General features: G+C 46.7%; 1 protein-coding gene across 5 annotated transcripts in view; it reads right to left on the bottom strand.

The window, feature by feature from the left end:
• Samd4a (sterile alpha motif domain containing 4A) overlaps positions 1 to 16,350 on the bottom strand; it is a 198,638-nt gene that overhangs the window by 122,006 nt on the left and 60,282 nt on the right. The window contains exon 1 of one of the 5 annotated variants that reach the window (XM_063247936.1): positions 4,867 to 5,555. The exons of the other annotated variants lie outside the window; for them this stretch is intronic. The gene's annotated coding sequence lies outside the window, so the exon portion shown is untranslated. Of the gene's footprint in view, positions 1 to 4,866; positions 5,556 to 16,350 lie in introns of those variants that run through there. 5 annotated transcript variants of the gene reach the window in all.

Raw genomic sequence — 16,350 nt, 5'->3', positions numbered from 1 at the left:
CCAGGTCCTCACCTGTACCATCACATTTCAAATGCTCATGGTCCCAGGCGATGGGTGATGGCTTTAATAAAAAGCATGGGCTATCAGCATTTCCGTCAACACCAAGGTTCTACCAGGATTGCTGGAGCAAATCCTCTCTGACGGTCTCACCCAATTCTCACAACAAAATCATCCTCTAGAACAGATCCTAAACCTAAGCCTTTTCAACCTAAGTTTTAAGAAGACTTTCTGTTTCCATTTTAAGGTGCTCCGAAAACATTCTTCCCTTGGATCCACCTAAAAAGTGAGAGAAAAGCTGCAGTCCCATCCCACACAAACATGGTTTTTCTCTCATAAAACTTATTTTCTGGGGCTGGGGATTTAGCTGAGAGGCATAAGCGCCGGCTTTACAAGCAGGCAGTCATGAGTTCGATCCCTGGTACCAATAAAAACGAAAAAAACAAACAACAACAACAACAACAAAAAAACAGAAAAAAACTTATTTTCTGTGCTGACTTAAACATTTACATATTAATATCCAGTTTATACCTTTTCCATGCTGGCTCAGCTATTTCTGCCTTTGCTGTGTGATTACTAAGCTGACTATTTTAGACTGGTCTTGGGGGAAGAGCTAATATTTAACAATGCCAAGTGTAGATAATGGTTTAAAAAGTATGTTTTAATAAAAGACAATAACACAGTGGGGAGGATCTAGGCTTTGGGCTTAGCCAGTCATAGAACTGCTCAGCTACTTATTTGCAAGGGACCTGGGGCAAATTATCCAATCCTTCATCAGCCTCACTTTAAGCATGAATAAAAAAAGCAATAACTTGTCCTTAGAGTGATAATTGAGATTATTATAAATCAGTCAGCAATGGTTGATATGACCACTCATTAAGTTAGCTAATGCTGCTGCTGATACATCAATAATTATAAAGATTTATAAACAACAAATAATACATGAGGATGTAAAAGCTAGCTAGAAAGAAATACCTAATATAACTGTTTATCTCACCAAGTTGCAGTTGGGTGTATGTCTTCAGATACAATGTACTAGATGTTGTTTAAATATCAAGCTTTGGAAAATATGTATCAGAGTGTCATAAATCTGAACATTTCCATCCCCTTTCTTGAATAAAAGCTGCACAGAATTCCAGTCCTCTGGAAACTCTGTCTCAGGGACGTAGAACCTTGATTGGCACGCTGAGCAAGTTTCCATTAGTTAAATGCAAGGCGGATGATTTCATTCTAGGCGTAAAACGTGGAGAGTGTTTAGAAGGGGAGGGTCCAGCACACCATACCCGTCTTTCTAAAAACTCATAAAACAAGCAGTACAAATGAGAAGACTCATAATTCAGGGCACGCATGGACATCATTTTGTGGTGTATGTTTAAAATCCATCATCCATGTAGACAAATAAGACGGGTATACATTCCACGCACTGGGAGTCTAACATACCTCTCCATTTCCACGGCAGCTGAAATGCAGAGGTGGCCAATAGCCAAAAGCTAGTATCCCAATCCTCCCTCACTAGCCATGCACTCCCCTTTTGCCATGACTTCATAATGTGCTAGCCAGTGGTTCCCACAGTGTGGAGCCTGGACCAGCAGCAGCAGCTCTGAGAACTCGAAAATTCTTAGGGCCTCAGATTGGCTGCATCAGAACCCCTGAGGGTAGGTGGGTCCCTCTAGCGATGCACAAACCCTCCAGGTGGACCTGGTGCCGGGACATGCCCTCTATTTGTGGCAGCTCCACCAGTCAGAGGGCCTTGAGGACAGGGAGAGAGTACTGGACATTCTTCAACAGGCTGCTGCCTGTGCGAACCCACAGAGCGGGGTCAGCCTTCCTCACCAAGACTTGCTTCCCTGACGTTAAAATTACAGGAATAATTTCTAACATGAAGCAGAATCTAGGAAGCAGGACATGGAGACTCTCAGGCACCCGAAAGTGAGGTTCCACAGGAAAACGCAACCCCAGAATCACTCATTTCATTTATCACCACCTGGAGTGGACCCAAAGAAAACTTGGCTCAAAATGATACATCTCAATTGTCTTGGCCTTGATAGGAAGAGTTATTCGTCTATAATGGGAGGCAGTAGCAACATAAAGGATAGAGAAATTCAGTTGATTTAGGAAAGTCCCTGACATTTTTTTTTTTCGTTTTTCATTTCACTAAACCAAAGAATCACAGAATTATATAACAACAATCCCATCAGTAACACATAAAAAACAAGAAGTTCAGGAAGTCCTGTTCACATGCTTTGTAAGACATTATATTTCTTAATACTGAAAATTTAGAGGGAAATAAGCATTCCAGACTCCCAAACCTGAATAATCTCATAAAAGAATTTATAAGCAGGAATGCCTCAGATGACTTTTGTTGTCATTTTTAAAGGACCCAGAATTAAAGCTTATTTCAATACTTACTTGTTTCTATCTTGCTGACAGTTATATTTTTCCAATTCAAATGTATTCTCTAGCAGAGTGCCCTACTCATTTTTTAGGGGAAGGAAAGAAAATTCACCATGCATAAATTTTAAGTCTTGTGCTTTCTTACAAATAAGATTTCTCAACAAGAAGGATTATATGGTTATAATGGTTTGTTTGTTTCGTTGGTTTTTTATCTTTTTGAGACAGGGTCTTGCCATGAGGTTCAGGCTGGCCTTCAGCTCACTTTGTAGCTCAGGATGGTCTTGAACTCCCAACGATCTGCCTGCCTCAGCTTCCCGGGTGCTGGCATTACAAGGAGGCGCCATCTTGCCCAGTGGTTACATTGTTTTTACAACTAAGATAATTTAACAAAACAGCAGTCATTGATAAACCCGTGTAAAGATTTACTGCAATTCTTTTTTTAAATAAAACTTAGCCACGTCTGGATAGTAGGGTTGGGGTAGGGCGGTATGGCACAGGGAAGAGAAACGTGAACTTTTTCATCTTAAATTCTTGGGTCCTATTTAAATTTGCTTTTGTACATACTTTAGGTACATTTTTAAAGTTCACAGGAAATAAATTTAAAAATAGTTAAGTCCAGCTGGGCGTGGTAGTGCATGCTTCTGTAATGCCAGCACTCGGAAGGCTGAGGCAGGAGGATGACTGTGAGTTCAAGACCAGCCTGAGCTACAAAGTGAGCTCAAGGCCAGCCTGAACTGCACAATGAGATCCTGTCTCAAAATGACCGAAACAAAAAAGTAAGTCCATATCAGTGAGCCATTAACCTTTGGTGGCCATTACACTAAATGTCTCGTTACTACCATAGATTGCAGTTTCCACTAACTTTTACAATGTGTGTCACCTCACTTTGTACAGCTCTGTCACACTGAAAATTAAGAAAGTGAGGCCCAGAAAGCTCAACCTCACCTCAGTTCTTTGCCTTTCTAGCTGGTATTTGGTGAACACCCCACCATGTCGCTCACTACACAGCCTGTGGCAGTGCTCAGGTGCTCCTTGGAGGACCTGAATCACACCCATGAGCTTTCCACGGTTTCACAAACACAGAGCCACCAGAACAGGAGCCCAGCGCTCTCCTCGAACCCATTGGGTAGAACAAAACACAGGTACAAGGGAGACCAGGAAATCATGACTCAAAACAATCGTGCTTTTAAGAAGACTGTGACTTCCGGGGCCCAGGCGAAGCCACCCAAGGCAGTCCACATGAGTGTTTCTTCCCCGTCCTTGGCTCAACTGAGGCTCCTTTCCTCACAGGCCATCACGGCCCAGATGCCTCAGGGATGTGCAAAATCCTCAAGCAGGTTTAACTGTGAAAGTAAAGAGAGGAACCTGATCCTAAGGTGAAGGAGTAGGTTGAGATAATTCACAGCATGCTTAAATCATTCATCTTCCAAAAAAACAACCTGGGCTCGTACTTATAAAATGGGCCAGGACCCTGCTCTGCGCCCCTGCGTCCTCTCAGGTGTGACACTGGCAGTGAAAACACCAAGCTACTCAAAGCTGCGAGGACCAAAGGAAGTGATGTGTGGTGAGTACCCTCGGCCGCGCACCTGGTACAGTGTGCGCCCGACAAAAGTTATCTTCAATCAAAACTGACACTCACCTCATGCAACTTAGAACCTGCCTCACTAGCTCCTCTTCTAACATAGATCACGGCCATGGCGTCTGCTGCAAAGTCTGATCCCAAGAGTGCTCCTTTGGGAAGGAGCAGCCCTGGACCCTGACCCAGCACCTGGCACCCTCAGATGCCCAGAAAGCAAGAGCTGGGCCAGAGCTCTGATGGCGGAGGCATTTGCAAGTTTAAGGCATGTGTGGGAAAACACAATGGAATGTAAAAGTTTCCTAAACAAAAGTGATATTTTGTTTTTAACTCACCCAAATCTCCACAGAGTCAGAAACCTTCCCAGTGATTTGTTCTCAAATTGCTTGATGGGCCAAAGGACCTCTGTTTCCCCCAGCTGCCCACAATGAGCACTGATTGATTTTAAGGGGTCTTTCCTGGGTGGCCCTCGTGCCCAGTGCTGCATACACCCCTCTCAAGGTCACTCCCAGGAGAGCCCCTCTTCTCTCTTTTCTGGGGGGCAGAAAGCCCCCTTCTCTGGAAGGCTGGAGGTACAAAACAACTCTGATTAATTTCTGCTCAAATCCGAAGAAGGTAGCTTTCCAGTCTTAGCAGGGCAGTCAAATCTCTATGACCTCCATAACAACATTCTTTGAAGGCATAAACAGAAGGAGCAATAACTGACAATTTAAACATACCCGAAATACCTCGCCACACATACTTTCCAGTGTCTTCTAACACCACAGAACTTCAAAGAGCATACCATCCCTGCCTACCAGCTTAAGTGGAAATTAAAATATCTAAGCTCGCTGGCAAGGCATCAGGGGTATTTTGAAAAGCTTACCAGAATCAGTAACAACAACCCGCTGAGAGCTCACCTGTAACTCTTGGGGACTAGGAGATTTCCTGGCTGGAGGCTGGTGCTTGCCAATGTCTGGTTAAGTAGTAAAGTCCGAGGCACAGCTTTGGATTTAGAAACAATGAAGCGCGTGTGGCCTGCACTTGCTGTTACCAACAATGGAGCCAGGAGAAAACTCACAGCCAGTGGGTTGCATTGTAGTTGGGGTTTGTAGTTGGGGCAGTCAGTTCTGCAGTGTGAATTCTTTTGCTTTCCCTTTCCTGTGGTTCCTTCTCAAAATCCAGTCTGTCGAAGAGGAGAGATCAAGTGGATGAAGCCAGGGATGGAGCTCCTGAAGCCAGCTTCTAACTCCTCTGCTCCTGTCTGTGGTCTTAATCAGGCTGACCAAGTTCCTTGCTGATCCAACACCACACTCCTTGGTGACCATCTGCTTTCTTGTGCAGACTTCAGAGGAAGTAAAGATGAAGCTTAACTGGCAAACTCCTTGAAGCCTTTGAGGAAGGAAATTGGCGTCTTTCACAGTCCCAGCACTGTTATCCATCGCGGTGAGCTAAGTGTTCTCACTTGTAGGGGTACTGGGGGGTCATGACTGTGAGAGGCAATATGTCTTAATGCTCACAGGCTGGCAACTCCATGCCTAGACATCCTGAGATGGTGGATTTGGTTAGAAGATTGGAGCAGACTCTTCTCTCTGAGCTAAGAATGCTGTTCTCTTGGTCAGAGAACAACTCTGCCCCTCCTCCCTGTGAGTCCCCCAACCCGGAACCGGAAGTCCATCAGAACCGGAAGTCCATCAGAAGTCCACTGGGCAGGGTCCTCCATCTTTCTCATCTCGGCAGCTAACAGGCACCAGGCACATAGCTTGTACTGAATGAAAGGCTAACAGATGAGTAAAGGAACTCAGTGCCCACAGCTACTCTACCCAGATAACAGGAATAAGAAGTTACAGAGCCAGATGGATTGGAAAAGATTCATTGGAGAGCCACAGCCAACCTAGTTTGTGGGGACAGAGGGTGCCAGGTTTGCAAGCCCAGCTCCTGTTTTGCTATCTCCTCTACCTACCTCCCATCCCACAGTATACCTGGTGTCCCTGCACTGAACAGAGTACCCCTGTGCTGGGACTCCATTCCCAGCCCACATATCATGACCCAAACCTCTGCCCTACAGGACAGCAGGAAGGAAATCAGGAACCCGCACAAGCTACAGCATGGGTAGGAGACTAGCTAAATATACTCCAGAGAGAGACTCAGGACAAACAGCTGCTTTCCAAGAGCTTAAAACTTGCTTTCCCAGGTAGACAATTAAAAGTGCTTGGTCCTTCACCAAAAAATGGCTCCACACAGAGCAAACAAAAAACTATATTGGATTTGGAGTCAGAAGACTTGGGTTTGAATTGTAAGGGTATGTCTTGTTAGCTGGTTGTCTTAAATAAGACATATCCTGTCTCTGATCTGAAACGTGGTCCCATGTCAGATAGAGAGCAGAAGGCCCACAGCGCTGGCAGGTGAGGAAAGGAAATAATATGTAGATGCTGCTCTGTCAAACCCAACGTGGCAAATGAATGTGCAGTGAGACTACAGAAAATGAGAGTCAAGACGATTATTCTTTAAGAATCCAGGATATAGATAGAAGGGGGACATTGGCATCACATTACATGAGTTTCAGAGGAGACCTGGGCTGTGGCCTGAAGGTTTAACATATGAACGTAATAGCAAAACTATAGGTGGACCTGGGGTGCTCCTGGAGTCGCTGGTGGTAGAGGACACGGTGACGATGGTGCTTTTGCTGAGTGGTGACTGTGTACCCGTCATCACTGGGCGTACTGTATGGGCACTGTCTCGTTTAACATGACAGGGACCCTAGGGGAGAGTAATACACTCATCCCCATTTTACAGATGAGAAAGCAAACTACAGCCTAGGGAGTTTAACTCGTCATCAAGTGGGACTCCCTGAGCACTGGCTCTTCTTTTCAACTGACTGTGGACCGAGAGGATAAAAGCATCAGGAAGTACAAGGGGAGCCTTTATTCAGCAGGCCTGAAAGGGTGAATCGCAGAGAGGTGAAGCTGAAAAGTGGGGGTGGTATGGAGTTATAAGACACGGAGAAAAAAGCCTGCAAGAATCCTAGTGTGAAGGACCAAAGGGGAATTCTTTCTAAGGCAAGACAAAAAGTAGCCTGTGTGTACTGCGAAGGTCAGCAGGAGGCAGAGAGAATGTGATTGTTGGGAAACCAGCGGAGACAGGCGGAGGCGCTTTCCCAGTCTGCCCGACGCGCCAGCCACACGGATCGGATGGGCAGCGTTATTCTCCCAGCACGACCTGCTGCCCAGAGGGCTGAGGGCTGGGTGAGGGCACACTGATGAAGTCACTGCCATCCCCAAAGCGTCATGCCTCCTCTGAGTATTCAGCACCATTCCTGCGAGCAATGACAGGAGGGAACTCAAGCTAGCTGTCACCACCAGACTGCTAATGAAAACCAGAACATCTGCAAACCAAACCTGCGGCTCCCCCGCAAGCAAAGCACAAGAGGATACATTCATAGAAGGAGCTCTGTCCCCGGGCTTCCCCGGCACGGTGTCCCTGGTTGGACTGTCATAGACGCAGTTGACTAAAATGAGATCTGTAAATCCTGACAATGTCATTGCAGCTCTGTATTTTTCCTCTTTTGAATCAATAATTGATTTTTTATCAATTGGGACCTCTTTCATGCCAAACACAGACATGAGACCTCAGAGACTACCTTCAGGTCTTTATGGTTATGAAACAAGTTTACACAACTAGAGTAAAACGTACAAATTCAAAACTGCCAAGCTCTGGAGGGGTAACACACATGCACGCACACAGAGATTTGGTTTTGTTCCACTGAGGGAAGCCCGACAGGAACCACGCTACAGATGGTGATTTGAAAACACACAGCAAACAAAATTCCAATGTTCTTTTTCTTTTTATCAGACACAAGTATTTTTTTGTTAATTAGCCAATTCATGCAGACTTTCTGGTCAGGCTGCTTCTACTGAAAATAAGCAGAATTACAAGGATTTGGTGATTTAAGAGATGGTCAATACATGGCGAGATGCAGGGCCTTGTCTTAATCTCCTCTGCAAGGAGCCAGGCCTGGCAGAAGCAGTAGGCTGAATGCACGGGAGAGTGCGTCTCCACCCCCACACACTGCCTCCACACTCAGGACGTCTGACCGCAGTGGGCAAGCGGCGGACACCAGGAACACCCAGGGATGTAAGCAGAGTGGAGTGCACTGCTGTTTGAAGTCCAGAGGCAAAGGAGAGAAGCCCAGAGCTGGACCTGTGGTACAGGCTAGACCCCAGCCATGCTAGGGGACTTGAGTGTAGTCAAAGGAAGGGAAACGTTTTCTGCATCCAACAGGGCACACGGCTGCCACTGCTCCCAGGGCCTGGCTGTGGTGGTGAAGAGAAGTGGCCCTGCATGTGCCACCGGTTGCCCTTCCTGCCATGACCCCAAGCCTGGAGGACTTCCTCCTAAGAGGAAGGACACTTCCATTTCCACTGGGTGTCACCAGCAGAAGACAGACAGCAGGACTTAGGGAGAAAGAAGACAATGCTGAGGTCTTCCCCAGGGCTCAACACCCAGCTCTTTAGGACCCCGACTGCAGGCAAGAGGAAACATCAGTGGAGAAGAACAGTAACAACCTAGCTGTCCCTGACGCCTGACCCACGTAGACACTGGCCAAGACCGTGACACGGAAGATTTCATCTTCACCTAACTCTGCAATGCAGGCTATTTCCTCTGGATACAGATGAAACAGAAGCTGAGTGACATGAAAGGAACTTGCTAGAGTCCAAAAGTACTGCACCAGGAGGCGTAGTGCACATAGATGGGCCAAGCTCGGTCCCCTGCCCTCAGGGAGCCAACCCTGCGAAGTGACAGAGGGGCTTCTTCAGTCCCCTAAGGTGAACAAATAAACCTGAACTTAGATTTGAAAAAGTGATAGACACCAAGAGGCTTCACTGATGGGCACAATGAAGCCTTTTGGTGTCTATCACTACAGCACTCCCATTCAAAACATAACCGCCCCACGGGAGGCTGAGGCAGGAGGATTATCAAGAGGTCAAGGCCAGCTTGGGCTGCATAGTGAATTCAAGGCTCTGAACTATATTGCAAGACCCTGTCTGAAAAATCAACTAAAAAATAAAATAGAATGACTAAGGATCTACTCTCTTGGAACATCCATAGACAACTGGATCCAGAGAAGAAAACTAATTTTTTCAATTTGTAGCCTGGCTGGAAACTATTGTATCTCATTCCCATGAAAACATAAATTAATTTCCAGATCCTACATCAGTCAGAATACACACGCTCCTGTAACCATATAGCACGATGCAGTAAGTGCTGAGTGTCCGACAGAAAACACTTTTGCTGCTCAAAGGAGAAGAATGTTTTACTATAAAAGAATATTTTAAGCCACATAGTGGTAGACAGATACACTTTCAAATCAGGGAATTATGATACTTCATTGTAGCATTCCTTTAAGGAAGATAATGGCCATCAAGCTAAAAGTTGATGATATCATCATTGGACATTCACTGGCAGGATGCCAATCTTCTGGAATTCTGTTGCCTTTATCCAAGGTAAGACATTACAGTATGTGGGATTTGCATAGGGCGGACGGGGCCAGCTCAGCATGACACAAGGGGACATCCATGCACAACATCTATGGGAAACACCCACCTAGCATGCTCCTGAGACTGGCAGCCACGTGCTGCTGTGATTTCCAGCGGGGTCCCTGGGAATGACAAGGACCCGCAGGTGCCTGGAGCCCATGGCATCCAGCGAGTGGCTCGCTTTAAGCAAAGCCCAAACTGTGTTCTGCTCCTGGACAGGCACAGATCCTAGATGTTGTGTCCTTATCTCCTTGCATCAAAACAGGCTGGGTCTGCTCCCACCTGCAGGATGGGCGGAGGTGGGGGTATGGCTGGTGAACATCAGGCAAGGGGCTAACAAGGTGGGGACTCTGGGCCATTGCTGAGCCACGTGGATGTCTGTGACCTTCCTTGATGAACAGAGCGAACTGTGAGCAGAGATGGTGCAGTCTGTGTTGCTTGCGGGTGGAGAGGGGATTCTTAATGAAAACAACAAGAATCCAAGAGGTTCTGAGCAGCATATGAAACAAAGGGGAAAGAAATCTCATCTGCTGGGGCTCCCAAAGGGCCATTTATGTCCGGCTGAATGTAACTGGTGTCAAGAGGTCAGAGGCCCACGGCTGCATCGCTGGCAGAGTCACTGTCCACGCTGCTCAATTCTCATCTCCTGGAAGTCAGGAGCCCTTGTGGGCTCAGGGACCACAGAGGCAGCCTCCTGCCCTCCCCTCCATGTGCCAGGGCTGAGCCTCTCAGGCTGGACGTCTCAGCAGTTCTGGCCAAACATTCGTCACCTTCTCCTCTTCGATGCCCATTCTTCTCCGCAGCATCGGGAGTGCCACACTCCCTGGCTTTGTGCCAGCCTCCCTGGCAGCTGAGACTCCTCCTCATCTGCTAATTCCTACACTTTTTCCTGCTCTTGGCGTTGAAATGACTCAGAGCCTCGTCCTTGCCTCTGCTGTCTCTACTCTGTCTCCCTGGATGAGCTCATGCCGGCTCTTGCCACACAGACGGCAGGCAAAGGCAACAACTACCTGCAGGTCCATCTCACCTTCTCTCTTGTGCTCCTGACTCAGATCCAACAGATTCAACCCCCGGGAAGTGCAGGTATCACCAGCATCTCGTCTCAACACATCCTGGGCGGCATTCCTGAGCTTCTCTAGTCTTTCAGGAAATTCTGTTGCTTCCACTTTCCAGATATCTGCGAAGTATTTCCAGGGCATGACCGATCTTCACCAGGTACGCTGCTGCCACCGGCCACCACCACTCCCTCCCTCTGCCAGCCGGGTCCCTGCGTTTGAAACCCATCCTCCCAGTCCTGGTTCTCAACCTGGAAGCCACAGTGCTCCTGGTGAAGTGTAAGCCAGATCATGTCACCCTCCACCTGCAACCTGCAGAGTTTCTAGCATCTGTGCAGATGGCAGGCCAGAAGCTTTGCAGTGGACTATGGGGCCCTGCTAAGATTCCCGGTGCCCACTCCCCTTCCACCATGCCTTCTTGATCTCCCTGCCCAGTCACACCAGCCTCTGATGCATCCTCACTTGAGGGGTTTTGCAGTGGATGCTTCTGTGTGCTATCAACTCACCCCTCATAAGCAATACAAAACTCCTCTAATCCATTTCTGTCCAAATGCGACCTTCTCCACAAAGTTCACACCACACCATCTGAAATCACAACCCTCTGCAAAGCATCAACCCTAGCTTGCTCGCCTTTTAACTTCTCCCGCAGCACTTCCCAGCTCTAACATATTTATTTTATGCTAGACATTGCTCATTATTGTCTGCCTCCCCTCACTTTTCTGGTAGAATGCAAGTTCCACAAAGGTAAGGCTCCTTGTTATGTGATCTGAGCTCTCAAGTGCCTGAAACTATGCCTGGAACTTAGTACTTGCTTGATAACTATTTCTAGAAATAATAAATGAATGGCTTGGCTGTTGGATACTAAAATGGGATCCCTGGAATTTCAGGTCTTGCAGTTTAATTTGCAATAGGAAGCTATTTGTCTCATTGATTTGGATGGGGTTTATTTTTTTAATCTTTTTGAGGCAGTTCAGGCTGGCCTTGAGCGCACTTGGTAGCCCATAATAATCCTCCTGCCTCAGCCTCTTGAGGGCTGGGATTACAGGTGTGTACCACCATGCCCATTTTGGATGGTTCTTGAGACTGTCTTATGTTTTATAGGCACTCCCTTCAATGACAACAGATTTGTGAACTCTTAGGAAATGAGATTCGTTATTCTCTGGCAATGTTTTGGTACCACGAGTTCCTGGGTTCAACGGATAAGACAGTTTGCACAGCTATACATCCCAGCATAGGGGACCAGGAACTTTGGACAGTAAACCTTAGTCCTTGACGTTTAGTTCTAAAAATCAGACCCGAAAGAAAAACTTTAACTCAAGAATTCTGCTGACACAGTTAAGCATATGCTGTGCCAACATACTTTTTAAATCTTTCAAAATGTATTTTAATGATATATATAATGGGAGTTTGTATGCATTCTAAAATATACTGTATGCATGTAATGTGAAGCTTCCTTTGACAACCACCCAATCCCTCTTCCTTTCCCCTGGGTCCTATTTCTATTCATCCCTCATTTTATTCAATTTAATGACTGTCTACTGTGCTCAGAATGCTGTTCCAACCGCGAAGAAGCCGGTAATGAGACAGATACGAAGGTCCACACCTGGTCCTTCCAGCCCTCCCCGGCTCCGTACGCAATAATAGCTGACATTTATTTAGCATGTACCAAGCGTTTTCCACATATTAAACCATTTATTCACACTACTGCCAAACAGCGCTGCAATGATTCTCCTTATTCCATAGACAAAGGTGAGCGAAGCACAGTGAATTGTGGTTGCTGCCCAAGCTCTCGGTTCTGCTAAACAGCAAAGCCAAGAGGGTGCCATGACCCCCGAGCCTTCTCCTCTCCCTGCCTTCCTCTACCTCCACCGCCTCCCTCTGCACCCAAGCGCACCCTTCTGGCACCAGGCATTGCGGTGGGTCCTCATTTATTTCCCTGCCTTCCTCTGGTCTATGGTCCGCTTCACAGCCAGGACTGATTTTAAAGCCAACATGACGGACCCTCTAGGAGCAGTTAAATCCCAAACCTATGTAGGCCTTACTGAGCCCGCCTTCCTGTCCCATGCACAGGCTGCCACGTGCTCCCAGCCTGCAGCCTGTGGCCACCCTGGCCTGCTTCTGGCCCTTGAGTGCTCTGGGGTCCTTCTGGCCTTGAAGCTCCACCTCAGCTGTGCCCTAGATCTTGCAACTCAAGTCTCGGGTGCCAGCTCTGTTTCATCATCTGGGAACTAATCTCAATGTATGTCCACAGAGTGGCCTGGCTTGACTGCCACCTCTCCACCCTGCACGCCCAGCCTTTACACTACAAGTATACTGTGGGTTGGCAGAATCCCATTGACCTGCCAGCTGAAAATACCCGCCAAAATCTAAATGGATCTACCTGGTCATTCGACCCAGAAATTCTACCTCTAAAATGTTATTCCACATACAGTGGACCCTTGTTTCGCAAACTTCTATCCATGATTCCAGTTGCCAGTGGAATCGGACGGGAACTAATCAAAGTCAGTGGTTAGGTTCAATGTCATCCCTCTGGGGAAACTTGATTTGGTCCTCATCCATTTTGGTTTGCAACCTGAATTGTGGAGAGAACCAAGTGCATACCACTGTACTGAATATGTGTGAAGTGATGTGCATTACTCATTGCTAGGTTGCTTTTCATAGCAAAATGTCGCCAAAAACCTAAATGTCCATTGCCAATAGGGCTCTGTTAAATAAATTATTATACATAAAATAACACAATGCATTAAGTGTTTTCTTTGTACCTAGCACTACTTTATGAGTTGAGTACTATGATAAGCACTTTAGATCAGAAAAACTAAAGTTTAGGGAGCTTAAGTAATTTTCTCCTGAGTTACACTGCTAATGTATGGTAACTTGGGGGTTCAGACCCCAGGTTCTTGGTTTCTAGGTCTAGTATTTATGGGCCCCCATATCCTCCCTATGTGAGTTCCCACAGCAGAATACTCTGCAGCCACCCAAGGGAATGTGGTGGGCTTGATCCACGTACTGAAATGGCCTGATCTCCAAGGCAGGGAAGGAGACGGTAGAAGACGGTAAAGTTAGCTGCTTTGAGTCTGGGTTTTCTTTTTGTTTAAAAAGCAAATATACCTGCTAGTGTGACTCCGCACCGAGACGTAAGGCACAGTGGGAAACTGGGATGAGAAGGAGAAGCCACACCAGAAGGGGAATGCACAGGCAGCCCGGGAGAGACCGGAGACTCTTATCTCACTGTGTAGTCTTTTGTGCCTTTGGAGTTCTGTTGCATGTGCACAAATACACACATACCACCGACCCAAAGAACCGAGTCACTGAGAGCCAACAGACTGCAAGGCCCCCAAAGGGAAAAAGAGGAGCCGGGATACAGCTCAGTGGCACAGCACCTGCCTCACAAGCACGAGGTCCTGAGTTCAATTCTTGGTACAGAAAAGAGTATGACCAATCACTGTCATAGCATCTGTTGCACTTTCTTTATATGTCTAAGAGTGGCAGCTTGTTTCTCGGTGTCTATCCTGACCTGGCAGACTCATCCTCTGAAAGCATTTGGTTTTTCTATGTGGTTGGGGGTGGTGTGTGTTTATCACACTTGGTGTGTAAACTCAGTGCACTCTGCTAGACTGTACACTCCATGGGGAAAGACTGCATGTGAACAGCCGAGAGCCTCAGCCCCAATATTCTGTATATAACCCTGTGCACAGTGACTGGAATGAATGAACGATAATAAATGACCAGGAACTGAGGGCTGAGCCAACCAGAACTAAGACAGGAAGAACCGCCCATCCCAGGGCTTTAGACCAATGAAGAAGTTTCTCAACGTGCAAAATTAAGTTCTCAGTTCAAAGAAAATTACTAAAGCCCAGGGCCAAGCTGAGGGTCTCAGTAAGCAATAGTCACAAAGATGCACTTAAGGTTACAAAACAAAAAAGACTGTGCAGATGGGATGGGGACCTGAGGGTGGCAGGAGACGGGAGGGCAGGACAGGGAAAGGAAAGTAAAAAAAGATCAATGTGTGTATTTCCAGTTCCCCACAATGAGTATATTTATGATGCATCGCAAACATACACTATGAAAAAAGAAAACAGTCCAAGCCTTAAAAAGAGCCAGACGGGTTTAGAAACTACAGGGGCATCAACAAAATTTCAGTCATTAGTTCGGTAATTTAGTTATGCAAATTATCACTGATTTAATGAACAGAAAATTCCCTCTCTGAGACTGAACACAGGATCCAACAGTTCCACTTCTAGGTACACAGCCAAGGGAACGGAAAACAAGATCACAAAGAGATATCTGTACACTTGTGTCCAGAAAAGCATTATTCTCAATAGTCAAAAGGTAGCAGCAGCCCAAGTGTCCACCAGCGAATGATAAAGAAATGTGGGGTATACCTGTAGTGGAATATTATTTAGTCCTGAAAAGGAAAGGCATTCTGACACATGCTGTAACATGGGAAAACTTCAAGGACATTATATTAAATGAAATAAACTAGACACAAAAGGACAAATACTAGTATGATTTCACTCTGAGTTAGAGTTGTCAAGTTCACAGACATAGGCGATCTAGTGGTAGGTGCCAGAGAGAGTGATGAGAAGGCAATTATTATTTAATACATATCTGGAGACACAGAGAAAAAGAGATTGTTTTTCAGGATGAAGAGAGTTTTGGAAGTGGATGATGGGAATAGCTGTATAACAGTATGAATATAATTAATATTAAAGAACTGCACACATAAAAATGGGAAAGCGGTGAATTTTACGTGTCCTTAATTACAATTTAAATTTTTTGAAAACTGAGGGTTTGGAGAGCCCCAAGACATATAGCGCGCTAAAGAAAAAACCTTTCAGGCCAATGCACAGACACAGGGACTCATTCTATGGAAAGGAACAAGACCCCATTCGCAGGGAAAGGAGACTGTGGCCCCCCTCCCCGGGGTAGGAGGGGACAGACAGAGTACCACACAGCACTGATGGGATCTGCTACAGTCAGGACAGACTTGTCCCCACAGCTTTCAGGGAGCCGCATACCACGATGGGGGAGGCTCCGAGCAGCAAAAACTGTCAGACAGTTCTGGAAGCAAATCTGAAATCACTCAAGTGGAAATGAAGGCGTGGCGGGCTTGCGTGGGATCTGTCCTGCTCCCTAGCTGGGACTGGTGGCTGTCATGCTTGGTGACCTGTGCCTCTGATGTCACATGGCATTCTCAACACGTCCCCTCTCCTCTTCTTATAAGGGCACGGGTCCCCTTGGATGAGGGCCTCCTCCCTCACGACCTCATCTTAACCTGATGATGTGCACGGAGACCGTGTTTCCAAATAAGGTCACATCCACGGCCAACTGAAGAGTAGGATGTCAACACTTTGGGAGCAGCACCAGTCAACCTAGAGCAGTGTCGCTCAAAACAGCACAAAACAAAACATAAAAACAACTAACGCATATGAGGCCCAGGCCTTGTAACCCCAGCTACTTGGGAGGTTGAGGCAGGAAGATTGCAAATTCCAGCCTAGTCTGGGCAACTTGCTGAGATCCTTTCTCGACAGAGAATAAAAAGGACCGGGGCTTGCCTGGCATGCGTGAGGTTCAATCCATTACCCCTCACCCCCCCCAAAAAAAACCCCCCAAAAACACCTTCAGTTAAGTTTCCTTGGCCACCATACTTCTGAATAGCGTTAAATTTAGTGTGAAGTGCTCCTCACAGTACCCCAGCACATAGCAAGGGCCCGGGCTACAGAAACAATCCTGGAGATGCCTCTACTTGCTGCATCCTGGAGACTGCCCCTGGGGGCCTTTGCGCTCCTTTCCTGGGGACAGTAAATGGGAC

Source organism: Cavia porcellus, unplaced genomic scaffold, assembly GCF_034190915.1.
Source record: "Cavia porcellus strain 051 isolate PalLab524CR breed Dunkin Hartley unplaced genomic scaffold, mCavPor4.1 scaffold_1, whole genome shotgun sequence".
In the NCBI taxonomy this organism is placed as follows: Eukaryota; Metazoa; Chordata; class Mammalia; order Rodentia; family Caviidae; genus Cavia; species Cavia porcellus.
This window is presented reverse-complemented; position numbering and strand designations above follow the sequence as displayed.